At 36.0% G+C, this 15,969-nt stretch overlaps 1 long non-coding RNA gene across 2 annotated transcripts in view; it reads left to right on the top strand.

Annotated features, from left to right (window-relative positions):
* LOC144370857 (uncharacterized) overlaps positions 1-14,982 on the top strand; it is an 89,028-nt gene extending 74,046 nt beyond the window's left edge. For both annotated transcript variants that reach the window (XR_013430881.1, XR_013430880.1), the window contains 3 exons: positions 4,329-4,486; positions 9,990-10,136; positions 13,441-14,982. This is a non-coding gene — a long non-coding RNA (uncharacterized LOC144370857). The remainder of the gene's footprint in view (positions 1-4,328; positions 4,487-9,989; positions 10,137-13,440) is intronic.
* The last annotated feature ends 987 nt before the right edge of the window (positions 14,983-15,969 follow it).

Genomic DNA, 15,969 nt, shown 5'->3' with positions numbered 1-15,969 from the left:
GGTTCAGAAATCCAGTTCACTTCTTTGTTAGGTTATGTAAACCTCCACCTCCACCCATCTAACAGCTATTTCTGTTGATGAATGGAATGAGAAGAGTAATGGGTACAGGAAGTGATGGAAAGGTATTGGGTCAGAAAGGATTCTTGGTCAATATCTTAACATAATCTCTGCCATACTGACAATGACAGTTAATAGATCAACACTGATTATTATGTGCTGTAATTGCTATTGAGTAATGTCCTGCCTTTCAAATTTTACTGCATACGTCTATCACCTAGGAATCTTGTTAACATGTAGATTCTGACACCATAGGTCTGAGATAGGAGCTGAGATTCTGCATTTGCAGTAAGCTCCCAGCTGATGCAGATGTTGCCAGTCCTGGATCACACTTTGAACAAGAAGGGCGTATGGGCAGAACACACATTTGGCTCAGATCTGAGTTTGAATCTTAGCTCTCTTCTTTTCATTATTCTTGGGGGACCTTGGGAAAATTAGCTTCCAGCGCAATGATGCCGATTCTTGCTCTACATTTTATCTACTTGGGATATATTTAAAAATCAGATACCAAGGTTTCATCCAAAATCAATTAAATCAGAATATGTAAGGGTGGGGTGTGTATATATATGTAGTTTTAAAAGCTATCTGTGTAGTTTTGATGTGTAGTCAAGGGTTTCAAAAACCTTTGTCCCAGGGAAAGTGTTCTCAAACTTTGCCTATAGAAGGAATCACCTGAAAGCCTTGTTAAAACATAGATTGCTGGGTCCCAGCTGAGTTTTAATTCAGTCGATCTGGAGTTGGACCTGAGGATTTGTATTTCCACTCGGTTTGATGGTGATACTAATGCTACTTGTCCTGGGACAGCACTTTAGCTACTATTGTTCAAAGGACTTGAGTTATTAATAAGATGGGTGTAAGGTTACCCACCTTTCATGGACCATTGTAAGATCACTGATATAAAGCAGTATGATGCTTACCGTGTGGCAATCAAGAAATGATTGTTTTTTTGATATGATTGCTAATAATTGCATATGTCTATGCTTGAGTCAGTAGTTGAGTTAATCATATCTCAGTCTGATGGTGTCAGAATCTACATGTTAACAAGATTCCTAGGTGATAGATGTATGCAGTAAAATTTGAAAGGCAGGACATTACTCAATAGCAATAACTTTTGATGGTTTACCCATAATATTGGTTAGGTTATTTCACTTAACTCCTTCGCTTTCAAATTTCCTGAGGAATCACTTCCCCATGTGGTTAAAGAGACACTGTTACCACTCAGAGATATTTAACCCATGATCTGGCTGCTCTGGAACTAGCTTTGTTTGAGATTTCCACAACACTTGGAGCCACATCCAGGGGTCCACTGGTGACTGCTTGTACACAACTCACCCAGTCATGCCTGGTTATCCATGATAACTCCTCATCTAGTCCTTTTTCTCCAAGAAGAATTCAGTGGGCCGCACCTTCCTTATGACAGAACTGGAGTCCTCAGGACCTCAGATTGTGTGAGACTTGGTGGTCTCCAGAAGCACTGGTAGAAGAGAATGGGAGGGGGTGGGTGTGCCCCCTCCTGAGTCTCGATGCTCTGTCATGAACACTTTTCCTCCACTTCGACCCTGGTACATGCAATGACTCCATTGTGATTTTTCTCCTTTTGAACACTGTATTTCCACACAGCTCTTTCCCAGTGAGAATGGTTCCCAGGTGGTATTCTGGCCCAAACTCTGCTACTTCATTATAGTCTTTGTTAACTGGAGAATGCTGCCCTTCAGGTTCTGCAAAGGAGCACATCATTCTCGCTAAATTCACTGTGTCAAAAATGACTCCTTGCTGGGCTTTGGAGCTTCGTTGGTGAACTGCAGCTATTGATCTTGCTTCCAGCATTGTGAATAATGCAGACAATACGGTTTCTGGGTGTCTTCTCTGAAAACTGCTAGATTTTGGACTTGAGCTTGATGCAAACTGCTTTATAAACATGCCAAGCTTGTACTGACAGCACTGAAAGTGCTTTGGGATAAACATTTGTGTTTGCTAAAAATGTCTCTAAAGATTGGATGTATTTCATCAAAAGATTTATCTGTGCATTTCTGAGGGTCTTTTTAAAGCTTTCCATGACCCCATAGCAATAATTCCTTAGTGACTGATTTATCAGCGTCTGGTACATTTCTAACCTTCAGCTTTAAAAAAGAAAACTGAAATTAAAAGTTAATTCTTATTAAAAATTGACAGGCGCTTTCTGAGGGATAGAAGGATTTCATTGACAGGGTGTTTGCTATAAATTGGAGTTTGGGGTTTGGATGTGTTTATTTTGTTACCTCTTTATGTTTCTTAGCAACTCTGGATTTGAGGGGCAGATCTGTTGCCTAAGAAAAGATAGTAATTATCACTAAGCAATTGCTGGGTTAATTAGGTCTGTCAATAATTCAGAGGGCAATTGGAGCAAAGTTGAGACAGGTTTAGAGCCAAGGCTTGTTGCTGTTTTGTGAAACACTCTGAAATAAATCTCTCTTAGGTCGATAAGTCTGACTTGGGTAATGCTCCTTTTTTTGGAGTTGACTTTAGACAGCTGGTTCTAGTAAAAGCTATGTTTATTAGGATCCACTGGCCACTGGACATTAAATTCTTCCCTAATCTAGAATAGAACCTAAAACAGGAGGAGGAAATATCCATTAAGGAGAGATTAATGTTGCATGTCTATTTGAAAACACAGTCTGTAGCTCTGTGATTATAACCAATGTTATGGGAACATTTTATAAATGGTCTTTTAATGGAGATGATATACTGCTGAATAGAATATATATCAGTATTGATTTTTTGATATGTATAAGAAAGATGCTCTTCTCCACCGATACTAATCAGAAAAACAACCATGATAATAATATTCATTCCTAGGAATTATATTATGTTCTATGTGCCAAGTGCTCTGTTTATGCCGTTTCTGCTTCTTGTAATGATAACGCATAAAGGTAGGGATCATTAGCACATTTTTTTAAATGGAGGCACAAAAAGGTGAAATGAGTTGTTCAAGTTCATGTAGCTGATAAGCAGCAGAGCTGGAATTGAAATCCAGACCGTGTGGCTCCAAACTGACTCCTATGGAGGAGGCAAGTGGTTCAAGGAGACAAGGGTCCACAGGAATATTAGAGCTTCCAGAGGGGACATTTCAGTTCTAATACAGCACTAGGGTAGAAGTCTGATTTTTGGCTCTGAATTTGTCCACCAGGTAGGACTTTTCCATGATATTGTTTTTTGTTTTGTTTTGTTTTGTTTTTTACACATGTGCAAGGGAAGAGTAGAGACAAGGTTTGGATTTGCTGAACATCTATTATAAACCAGGAAGTTACATGAGCGATTTACATATATTAAATAATTTCATTATCACAAAAAGTTTGGAAGGTAAATTTTCTTATTCCCATTTTATATATGTGGAAATTAAAGTTCAGGAAAAAACCCATCTTACTCAAAGTCATATGGCTAAGCAGTTACAAGAAGGATTTAAACTCTAATTTTTCTTAGCTGTTTATAAAATAAAAATGGCAGAATAAACCTTCTTGGATTATTATTATGTGTGCTCCATATTTGAAAACTATAAATTTTGCAATTGTAGGGGCATATTGAATTACTTATACTCATCTTTCATTGTATTATCTATCTACTCATTCACTTACAATATTCTTATTATTTATAATTTTAACATAAACATAGAGAAAAGTGTTGTTTATATTTTTTAGACATTCATCAAAGCATGTTGAAGTCACCTATGCCACTTCTACAATCTCATTCTCCTTCCTTCCCTTTAGATACGTAAACATTATCATGAAATATTATAAGTATACTCTATTTGCTCTACTGTACTACATTTACCATGTACATACTACATTTATAAAAACACAGAATTTTTTTTCTTTTAAAATGTTTATAAATGGTACCCTATATTGTGTATTATTTTGCAACTTTTTTCTTTTAAAATGAATATATCTGATATTAGACCATCCTTGAATTCCTAGTGTAATTCACTATGCTTAGGAAGGATTGATTATTATTCTTAAGATAAACTGCCTAATTCATTTTGTTAAAATTTCATTGGTAGTTTTCTTTAAGATTGGTCCATAACTGACTTTTTCTCATTTATTCCTGAAAAATAAGCCCTAACCCGACTATGCTTACTTATTTTTTTTTTTAAATCATCTACTTAAGATTTCTAGAAATTTTCCTGGGAATGACAGCAAATTAAAAACAAATTCAAGAAAACCTATTAAAACTTGGAAAGAATAGTGAGAATCTGTAGTATTTGAGCCATGACCTACTTCTTCCCTCTTCTTTCCCAGCTTGTCATGAGCAAAACTCCATACAAGACAGGTGCAGTCAAGGACACGGGACTCCTTATTCCCAGAGCTACAAGTCTAGAGCTAAGTCTTTCTAGAAAGAGCAGAATACTGGCATTTCTCATCTTCACCAGCTTCATGCTGCAGAGGTCAAATTCCAGGTGAGTCTACCAGAGGTTTGCAGCAGAAGACCAAGGTATGGTCTGTGGTAAAAATAAATATAAGTGAATGAATAAATGATGAATAAAGAAACAATAACCAATACAGATGTTATTTCCTTAGCCAAGAATTACTGACATATTGAAAAATTGTGCTCTATATGTGTACTATGAATTGAAATGCATTCTGCTGTCATATATAACAAATTAGAATAAATAAATCAATAATAGAAATGAATATAGCTTTAAACTGATTGTGCTGAAGAATGACCATAGTTGTAATTTTATACTCTCTCTCCTATTCATAGGGCAGAGGCTTTCTGAGAATAGAGGCCCTTGTCACATACACCTCAGCTCATCCCTGGGGTTGATTTTTCCATGTCAGAAAAGGCCAAGCAGACCTTAGACTACTGTCCTAAGCAGGCCCGCAATCCTGCTTCCTGTTCTAGAGTTTGTGACTCACAGATTTTTACCCAGTAGCAGAAGCAGGGCTTAAGAGATTCAGAGTTCTCCTTAAGAGAGCTAACTTTATTTGCAATGGCATTTGAGAGAAGTTCAAGACTAAATGTGCTCTCAAAATCAATGGAGGTTTGAGAGGTGAAAGCAACAAGCAAAATACTAGTCTAGCTAATTTACCAGAGAGAATTAGGGAAAGAGACAGCTAACAAGAGCCCTCCCAGGGTCAGAGCAAACCTCCAATATCAAACTCAAACATCCATAGCAAGGGATCCAAAATCATTGGATTAGACAGAGAAAAATTTATGTTCCAGGACCATGACAAAAAATAGAGCAATCATCTGGCAATTAGTGGACCTTACTTCCAGGTGTGATCAGAAAAGGGGGAGTGCAATGGAAACCTGAAAAAGTCACTGTCATCCCAGGGTGGTGGGCGGAATTAGTTCTGTGTTCCCTGGGGAACAACTTCAGAGGCTTACCACTTCAGGAGTGGTAAAAAGAATGGACTTCACTACAGTGGTCCAGCCATTCACTAATAAAATGAATCATGCCCCGAGGGCAGGGCACTAGTACCCAGAATTATTACTGAATATCTAAATTACTATTTCAAAAAACAGAAATATGATTCATAAACTAGAAAAGGGAAATCCTGTGGAAAGAACCAGATGTCAGATTGAACAGAAACATGTCAAAGAAGTTATTTTAAATATATTCAAAGAACTACCAGAAAACATGATTAAAGGAGTGAAGTATGATGCTAACATATCATAAAATAGAGAATATTGATACTGAGGTAGACATTTTTAAAGGAGCCAAGTAGAAATTCAAGTTGAAAAATACAATAACTGAAATAAAAAAGATCATAAGTGAGACTCAATAGTAGATTTGAACTGACAAAAGAAAAGAATTAGTAAGTTTGAACATTGGTCAGTAGAAATGACGTAATCTAAAGCACATAAAGAGAAAATTACAAATAAAAAATAGAGATCAGAGTATATCAATACATGCATAAGATTATTAGAAAAGAGAAAAAAAAACAGGTGGAAAAGTACTTGGAGAAATAATGGCTGAAATTTTCTCCATGAAAAAAAAAATTAATTGACACATCCAAGAAACTCAACAAAATACACTGGGATAATGTGAAAATAAAATCCAGAGACCAAGAGAATCACAAAAGCAGCAAGAGAAAACTGATTTACCATGTTCAAAGGGAACTCAATGAGAGATTAAAGCTGGCTTCTCATCAGAAAGAACAACAATGAGATGACATATTCAAAGAAAAAAATAAAACATAAAACAGACTCTCTCTATTCTATTTTTTTTGGGGGGGGGCAGGGGTAGTTAGTATTGGAGATTGAACCCAGTGTCAATTTACTAAGCCACATTCCTAATACTTTTAAAAATAATTTTTCTTTAGGCAGGGTCTTGCTGAGTTGATTAGGGCCTCACTTAATTTGCTAAGGCTGACCTTGAGCTTGCAATCCTTTTGCCTCAGCCTCCTGAATTGCTGGAATTACAGGTATGAACCACAACATCTGGCTTCAAGCTCTATTCATCAATAATTTTATGCCCAACAAAACTATCTTTCAAAAATAAAGATGAAATAGAAACGTCCCTAGTCTTTATTAAAATACAATAAAGATACAAAGATAATTTCTTGTCTAACTATATAGGAGTAAGCGGAACCTGAGAGTTTTCTTTACTAACAGAATCACCTTGTAAGAAATATTAAAGGGATTTCTTCAGAATGAAAGCAAGTGACCCCAGACAGTAATTTCATTTCATGAGAAAACAAACAAAAAACAACACCAGTAAAGATAATCCTATAGCTAGAAAAGACAGTATAAATATATATCTCTTCATCTTTTTTTTTTTTGGTAAATTAGCTAGCCTAGTATTTTGCTTGTTGCTTTCAAGTCTCAAACCTCCATTGATTTTGAGAGCACATTTAGTCTTGAACTTCTCTCAAATGCCATTCTGACTTAGAATGCAACTATATAGAACAATATGCACATATAATCACACATGAATAAAAAAGGACCATATGTATGATAATTTAGCATTTATAAAGTCTACAGCAGTGTACAGTCATGCGAAGGACTTCACATTCACTCACCCACAGTAACTTCCAGTCTTGCAAGTTCTACTCATGATAAATGACCTATATAGATGTAACATTAACAACAACAACAACAAAAAAAAAAACTTTTCCACCAAAGTTTTACTCTACTTTTTCTATGTTTAGATATTTTTAAATAGTCAAATATTTACAATGGTGTTACAACTGCCTAAAGTAGTTGACATAGTAACTTGCTGTACAGGTTTGTAGCCTAGTTACAAATGGGCTATACCAAAAAGTAGGCTTTACAGTCTAAATTTGTGTGGGTACCCTCCACAATGTTCTCACAATGATGCAATTGCCTAACAACTCATTTCTCAGAATGTATTCTCATTATTATATGATACATGACTGTAATAATATGTTAGCCTTTAACATACATTTACTATTGTCATTAATAGCACAGAGGAGTTAGGTGGAAGGAAAGCTGTGTTGCAGGTAAGGGAATGATAACAGATGGTAGCTCTAATGCACAAGAACAAATGAAAAGAGAAGGAAATTATAAATAAGAAGTTTAATATAATAAAAAATCTCTTTATTACTTCAGTTTCTCTGAAAGATAAAAATTATACAAAATAATAATTACAACAATGTAGTATTGGACTAGTCACATATTTGAAGTAATGTAAATAGTAACATAGTACAAAAAGGAAAGTAGGAATACTGATATAGTTGTACATTTTCAATATTTTTAATCTCACTAGAATTAAGTTACTTGCATAAATCTGAGGTAGGTTCTTATATGTTAAAAATGTATATAAGTCCTAAAGAAATGACTCTGGAAATATCTAAAAAGTAGTACAAAATGATTAAGATAATTAAATTGTTATACCAAAAAGTTCACTTAACATGAAAGAAAGCAGTACAAGAGAGATAAAGAGTTCAAAAAAGCATGAGAAATATAGGAAAAAAAAAACCCTAAATGGTAGACTATATAATTACATTAAATTTGAGTGGATTAAACTATCTATTGAAGATATAGATTATCAGGCTGGAGGAAAAAAAGAAAAACAAGGTTGAATTGTGTGCTGTATACTGAAGACTTCACCAGCCATCCATAGGCTGTGTGTGGATTGTGTTGTGCATAGTAGCCTTCTAAGGGGAAGCGGGTGGCACTGTGAGCTCCCTGTCAGGGATTGATCACATGATGCAGGTGCGCCTCCCCCTCTGCCTAAGATCCCACACACCACCTGAGATGGGCGTGGCTTGCCAAGATGTCAATCAAGCTGTTGCCCATAAGACATCACAAAGCAAGACTCCACCCTTAAAACCTTATCTCTCTCTCACGTCCCCACTATAAAATAAATAAAAAATGAGCATGTGCTCTCTTTACAGCGTGAAAGTGCGACGCTTAAGGTCAAGGAGCCTCGAGCCCTTGATTCCAAAATTATTTGTGTGGTATGATTTTTCGCGCCTTCTTCTTAGTTTAATGTTGCAGCCAGCCTGTTTAAACCCAGTTTGTCTCATCTGCAGGGGTCACGGTCGAGAGGAGGCACACTTCAGATTCAATGAGACAAATACACTGAAAGAGAAATGATGGGAAAAAGATATATCATACAAATAGCACCCATAAGAAAGCTGGCTATACTATTACTTGGCAAAATAGTTTCAAGCAGTGTTATTAGAGAAAAAGAGAATAATGATAAAAGAGCCAAGAAATCAGGAAAATATAAAAATTACAAACACATGCATCTGATGGGTACTAACTGAGTCCAAAATCTAGCAAGGCAAATGTCATTGGATCTCAAAGCTCAAGAATGATCTTCTTTGATCTGGTGCCCTGCCCTCCAGGCCTTCTGGGATAGCAATATCACTTCTACTGCTCTACAGAATGACCTTGACTTTGAGGTTCACTGAGGCAGTGCTCTTGCCTCCATGGCTCTTCTAGACAGGGGTCACACCCTTTGAAACAGGGAGGAAGCAACTTTGAAATTGCACCTGAGGAGGGTGTGGGAGCACTCATCTTCTCTGAACTAGCTTTTCTTGCAACTGGACAGCTCCATGGTTCTATCCTGCAGGTTCCAAGAAGTCAAACAGTCTTCCTTGATCTCATCGTGTTCTTGATGTCTCCATTAGTCCCAGATGGCAGTATTTCTGCTGGTAAAATTTCATCTCTGTTCTTGGCTTCTACTGAGGCAACTGATTAAATTCATGGCTCATATCCCTTGTGATCTACTCATCAAATAGTTGTGTAGACACCCCTGTAATGTTCTCTTCCAAACAAGTGTTTTCTCATTGTTCACAATATGAATAGGTTGAAAATTTCCCAAGTCCTCAAGTTCTGGTTCCTTTTTGATTAATAATTGCTTCTTCGATTTACCTCTCTCCTCATCGTTTACTATAAGCACACAGAAGTATCCATGCCATGCCTTCAATATTTTGCTTAGAAATCTCCATCGCCAAATATATAATTTCTGTTTTCCACAAAACAAAATTAGGTCAAGTTCTTTACAACTTTATAACAAGATCTTTGCAACTTTATAACAAGAATCTTGTTTTTTCTTCCGTTCTAATAATCCATTCTTTATTTTTTTGCCTGAGAGGCACCATGATACTTACATAAGGATAGATATATGGATCAATTGAAAAAATTGAGACTCCAGAAACAAATCCTCATGTTTAGACTAAAATGAGATTCTCAAGGAATGTCAAATCATGCCAGTGGAGGAAAGAATAGTCACTCAAAAATGGTGCAGGGGTAGCAGGATGCAAAAGAAAGAACAAACCTCACTTCCTACTTCCCATCATATACAAAAAGGTACTCAAAGTAGATCAAAAACATAAATGTAAGAACAAGAACTTTAAAACACTTTAAAAATGTAAGATTAAATCTTACCCTGAATTAGGCAATGGTTTCTTAAGTAAGGAATGATAGCACAAGCAATAAAATTAAATAGAAATAAATTGAATTTCCTTAAAATTGTGCTTCAGGCCTTGGGTTGATCCTCATCATGACAAAACAGAACAAGACAAAACATCAACATCAACATCAACAACAACAACAACAACAACAAAGAATCAATGTCCCTAAAACAAAGAAGGAAAGAAAACAATGAGTTTAAAGGATGCTGTCAAAAGGTAGGAGACAAACTAGAAAATGGGAAATAAATGTAAACACATCTTATATACATTCCTAGACTCTGTATCTAGAACATATACAAACTTTCTATTTCAAACTTAATAATAGAAAAACAAATAACCCAATTTAAAAATGAGCAAAGGATTTGAATAGAAATCTATCAGTAAACGATAAACAAATGACCAATAAACACATGGAAATCAACTTTGACATTATTAGCCATTAGGCAATGCAAATTAAAACCACAGTGAGGTACCACCTCACATCTACTGGGGTGGCATAATAAAAAAGACAGATCATGACAATTATTGGCAAGGATGTAGGGAAATTGGAACTCTCCTACAGTATTAGTGGGAATGAAAAAGGAATGGTAGAGCCACATTGGAAAGCTATCTGGCAGTTCCTCAAAATGTCAGAGAACACATGAATCTCATGGTTACATTTCTAGGTTATTATAGTTTGGGTCCAAAATGTCCCCCTCCAAAGTCCATGTGTTGAAAGGATGGTCATCAATGCAGCAGGGTTCAGAGAGGGGGTAAGTGATTGTATCTTGAGGACTGTAACCTCATCATTTGATGGATTAATAATTTGAAAGAACTAGGACATGGATGGAGGAAGTAGGTCACTGGGGACTTGGCTTTGGGGTCTGTATCTGACTCCCAGCCTCTTGTTCTTTCACTCTCTCTCTCTCTCTCTCTCTCTCTCTCTCTTTCTGCTTTCTGGCTGTCATGAGCTGAGCAACTTTCCTCCACCACACCCTCCACCATGATGTTTCCGCCTTGAAGCTAGTCAACCATGGACTGGTGCCTTTGAAACCATGAGCCAAAATAAATCTTTCCTCCTTTAAGTTGTTCTTGTCAGATATTTTGGTCACAGCAATGAAAGGCTGACTAATGCATAGGTTTATACGCAAGCTAAATGAAAACATATGTCTGCACAAACACTTACACAAGAATGCTCTGGATGAATCTTGAAAACATTATGCTAGGTGAAAGAAGCCAGTCACAAATGACCACATGTTGAATGATTCCATTTATGTGAAGTGTCTGGAACAGTCAAATGGATACACAGAAAGTAGATCATTTGTTTCCTGGAGTTGAGCAGGAGGGGAGTAACTGTTAAAAGGTATAGAGGGTTTTTTTTGCCGGGGGTGGGGGGGTGGTGTGGAGTGATGAAAATATTCCAAGATTGATTGTGGTGATAGATGCACAATTCAGTACAACAAAATATCATTAAACTGTATGCTTCAAGTGGGTGAGTTGTGTGGCATATGAATTTTTATTTAATGAAGTTGTTGCCAAATAAAAATAAATAGATGTAAAGAAAAAAATTAATTAGGGTAATATATCCTTACTGCTAGCCTCTGATACTGTAAAGCAGGACTGATCTTTTCATTATAAATGGGAAAACAAGTGTGGGATGTTGAAGAGGGCTTGGTGTCCATCTAGGGAAGAGATTTGGTTTTTCCACCAGATTAAATTTATTTGATGATGATTAGCTTATTTAGATATCTTCTTGAGTTAACCTTGATTAATTTTTTTTTGCCCTAAAGACTATCTATTTCAGGTAACTTTAAAAAAATATTGACATAAAGTGGATAGTGTTACTTATTTATTTCAAAGTCTTGGTTACTAAATCTATTTTTCAACAAAAGTATCCAGGGCTTCATGGACAAATGGTCCATTGCTCAGATCAGCTGGCACAGTGTAAGACAAGCCCGAACAGGTCCTGGTGCTGGGAAGTGAAGATTTACCAAAACACTGATGGAGCATACTTAAATTACACGGAGACTCTTCAAGGAGCACTGAATAGCACATGGGGAAAAATTTGGGTAACTAAATAACAATGGTACTGGGTGATAATGCATAGAATAAAACCAATATCCAAGACCATGCTGATATGAATGAATTATTATATGATTTATTAAATAAATAAGTGGAGGAGAAAAGATAACTTTTTCTCAAGGAAGATTTCACTTAATAAATTAATACATTTCAATGAATAAAATAAAAATGAAAAGTGAATAATGCAACAGAAAATCACAGTTTGGCAAAATGTGGGGAAAAAAAGAATCATCAGCAAACATTAACATTCATGGGAGAAATTATGATACTAAACAAGATATTTGCAATGTTTTGATGGGTTTCTCTACAAGATAGTCATTGGCTGCAAAGGGGTACAGGTAATACAACAGTGGAGAAACCATCTTAATCATCTTAACCAAATGCTGAAAATAAACATCACCAGAAATGAGATGTGTTGACATTCTAATATAACTGCTGTGATATGGTTACCAAAGGTGCACAACTTGAATTTAATCATTAAGAAGCATCAGGTAAACTCTAAGGAACATTTACAAAATAACTCCTCTAAAATATCAATCGTCAATAACCAAGGACTACGGGATTAAAACCTTTCAGAATGGAGCAGAGTAAGGGAGACCTAACAAGGAAATGTAATATATGAGTATGAATTAGATCCCGGTCCAAAGGATGTTTGTAGGGCCATTGGTGAAATTCCAATTAGGTCTTTAGATTAGTTAATGATGTTGCAGATTATCTGAATTTTCTGTTTTTGCCCAATGCCCTGTTGACATTTGAAAGATGTTTAACATTTGAGGAAACCTGGGTAAAAATTATACTGGAAGGCTGCACAATTTTTCAGTATTTTATAAATCTGAGGCTAGTGTAAAACTAAAAAGTTTAAACCTTTTTAAAATGTAAAAAAAAACTATTTTATCTTTTGATTGGTAGCCTTTTAAATTTCCAATATTGTTGTGAGTGGCTTTTCTCTTAATATCTTATTATAATTTTTAAAAATTTAAGTCCCTTCCCAATAGCTTCAGCTTTTATTTTTGCCATTGTTTCTGACTTTGTCTGATTATTCTCCTCTCATTAATTATAGTTCATATTTACTACTTATTAGGAACATTGTTATATGTTTTGTTGATTGTTGATTTTCTTTATTATTTCATCATTTTTTTAATTTAATACTTCCTTTGGGTTTTGTAGTTACTTTTCCACTTCATTTAGTGAATTCATTACTGTGTCTTTTTCCTAAGGCTTCCATCATAAAGTACCACAAACTGGGTGGTTAACAAACCAAAAATTTATTCTCTCCCAGTTCTGGAGGTTATAAGTTCAGATTCGGGATTTGGTAGGGCTACACCACCTCTGACCCTTCTAGGGGTGGATCCTTCTGTGCTTCTTCTGACAGTTCCAGGTGTTCCCTGCGTTGTGGCCCCCTCCAATCTCTGTCTTCCTCTTTGTGTGGCCTGTTTTCCATGTCTCTGTCTTCTTACAGGGACACCAGACAGATTGGATTTAGGGTCCACTCCACTCCAGTATAACCTCGCCTCAACTTGATGACATCTGCAAAGACCTTATCTCCAAGTAAGGTCACATTTATGCTAGCTAGGGCTTCGGACTTCAATGTAGCTCCTGGGGAGGAATTCAATCTCTTACTTTTATTTTTCTTATTTTGTTTTGTACATGTATTAAAATAGTAGCATTTTAGTTGCATCCTATACTTATTTTTCTTACACTGGAAATTGAACTCAGGGGTGCCTAACCTCAGCCCCATTTTTATGTTAGTTTTTTTTTTTTTTTTTTTTTTTTGAGACAGGTTGTCACTATATTGCTGCGGCTGGTCTGACTCAGCCTCCCAAGATGCTGTAACTACAGTCATGTGCCACCACCCCTGGTGCATCTCAAACTTTTTAAAGTAAACATTTGTAGGTGTATAATATGAATTACGGAAAAACTGCATAATAATAAGTGTGAAATTCTATGAATTTACTCTGATTCATTGTACCTGTGTAGTAAGTACTCTGAACCTTAGAAGCCCCTTGAACACTCTCCTGGTGGTTACCTAGCCAAGAATAATTAGTACCCTGACTTCTAACATCATTGATTAGTTTGGACTGGGATGCCGAAGTCTGGCTTGGCACAAATCAGGAGCCACTTGTCAAAAAGAAACTAACTTTATTTTTAGAACTACAAACGCCAAACAAAACAGCTCCAGGGAAAAACCCTCAGAGCCCAACTGCCACCACCGGCTTCCACAAGCCTCTCCTCACACCAACCTCACCACCTCCCACAATCCTCCTGCTCTTGAGGCCGATTGGCTGGGTCGCGTGGGCGGAGCCAAAGAAGTCCCCCAATGAGCAGCTCCGTGGAGGAGCCAATCAGCTAGATGTTGCTGGGGCTGCTGTGAGCCAATCATCAGCTGGCAGTCTGAAGGGCAGGGAAACAGCCCAATGAACATCACCGCAGAGGAGCCAATCAGCTAGATGTTGCTGGGGCCACTGTGAGCCAATCATCAGTCTGAAGCTTGCTGACAGCTGGAAGTTTGCTGGGGCCCCTTTGGCTGTGGCTCTCAACACTGGGATTCTTTTTTTTGTTTTTTTTTTTTTTTAGCTTTAGATAAATGGCATCATAGATCAGGTAGTCTTTTGTTCCTGGCTTATTTTATTAAACAATTTGTGAGATGCATCCACATTGTGTCCTGATGTATTATTTGTTCTTCTTGCTGTCTAGGATCCTGTTGTTTGTCCAGGTCTAGTGACAGGCACTGGGTTAGTTTTGTTTTTGACCAAGAGTTGCCATGAAAACTCTCGTGCATGTCTTATGAACACATGTGTGCATTTCTGTAGCATATGGCATGGGAGGAGGATTACTTGATCAGAGTGTGCAAATGTTCAACTCCAGTCACTATTGCCATTTAGTTTTCTAAAGTTATTGTGTCAATTAACTTTCCCACCTGCAGTCCATTCTTACCAACAGTTGGGAATTTTCTTTTAGGTTTTAGGCATTCTGCATGTGTGATGTATCTAATTGTGGTTTTAATTTGCATTTCTCTAATTACTAGTAAAATAGATCACATTTTCATAAGTATTGATCATTTACACATCTAATTTTATAAACTTATACAAGTGTTTTTATCCTTTTTCTATTACATTGTTTGTCTATTTTGATTTATAGAAGTGATATAGAATACCAGATAGATAGATAGATAAAACATCCATTGTTGAAATATTTACTATATATTCTCTAAGTTTTTCTTATATAATGTTTATAATTCTTATTGTTGGGGTGGGGCACAGTGGTGCACACTTCTAATCTCAGGGGCTCAGGAGGCTGAGACAGGAGAATTGTGGGTTCAAAGCCAGCCTCAGCAAAAAGCAAAGCACTAAGCAACTCGGTGAGACCCTGTCTCTAAATAAAATATAAAATAGGACTGAGGATGTGGCTCAGCGGTTGAGTGCCCCTAAGTTCAATCCCCATTACAAAAAAAAAAAAAGTATAATTGTTATTGTTTTGAAAATTTAATTATTACATTGTAATTTCCTTAACCCATGGTTTATTTAGGGTATGTATTTTACAAGTTTAATACATATATGCATATAAATCAAATATTCTTGAAAATAAAACACAATCTTATTTCTTGGGTATTTTTTTTCCTATAATAAATAGGCTTGTCAATAAATATTGAGTGAATTCACTTGAAATAGGAACTATGCAATATTTGTATTAACTATCACTTTATCTCCCTTTGTGTTTGTCAATTGAAAATGTTTTAAGATGATTTAGTAAATAAAATTAACTTTCATAATAAAAAAAGAAATAAGAACTATGTAACTATTACCTGTTTATTAGGTGTATTATTTATAATTTACATAATTCTTTTTTTGATTTTTATGTTTTTGGCCATTTGATCTATTAGATTCTAAGGGAATTATGTTAATATCTCTCATCTTATGAAATAAAGGTTTTTTTGCTTTATATATTTAAGATATGTATGTTAGATGTATAAGATTTTAGTGTTCGCTTG

The sequence above is a fragment of the Ictidomys tridecemlineatus genome, chromosome 15, assembly GCF_052094955.1.
Source record: "Ictidomys tridecemlineatus isolate mIctTri1 chromosome 15, mIctTri1.hap1, whole genome shotgun sequence".
Classification (NCBI taxonomy): Eukaryota; Metazoa; Chordata; class Mammalia; order Rodentia; family Sciuridae; genus Ictidomys; species Ictidomys tridecemlineatus.
Note: the sequence above shows the minus strand (reverse complement) of the source record. Positions and strands in the feature narration are given on the sequence as shown.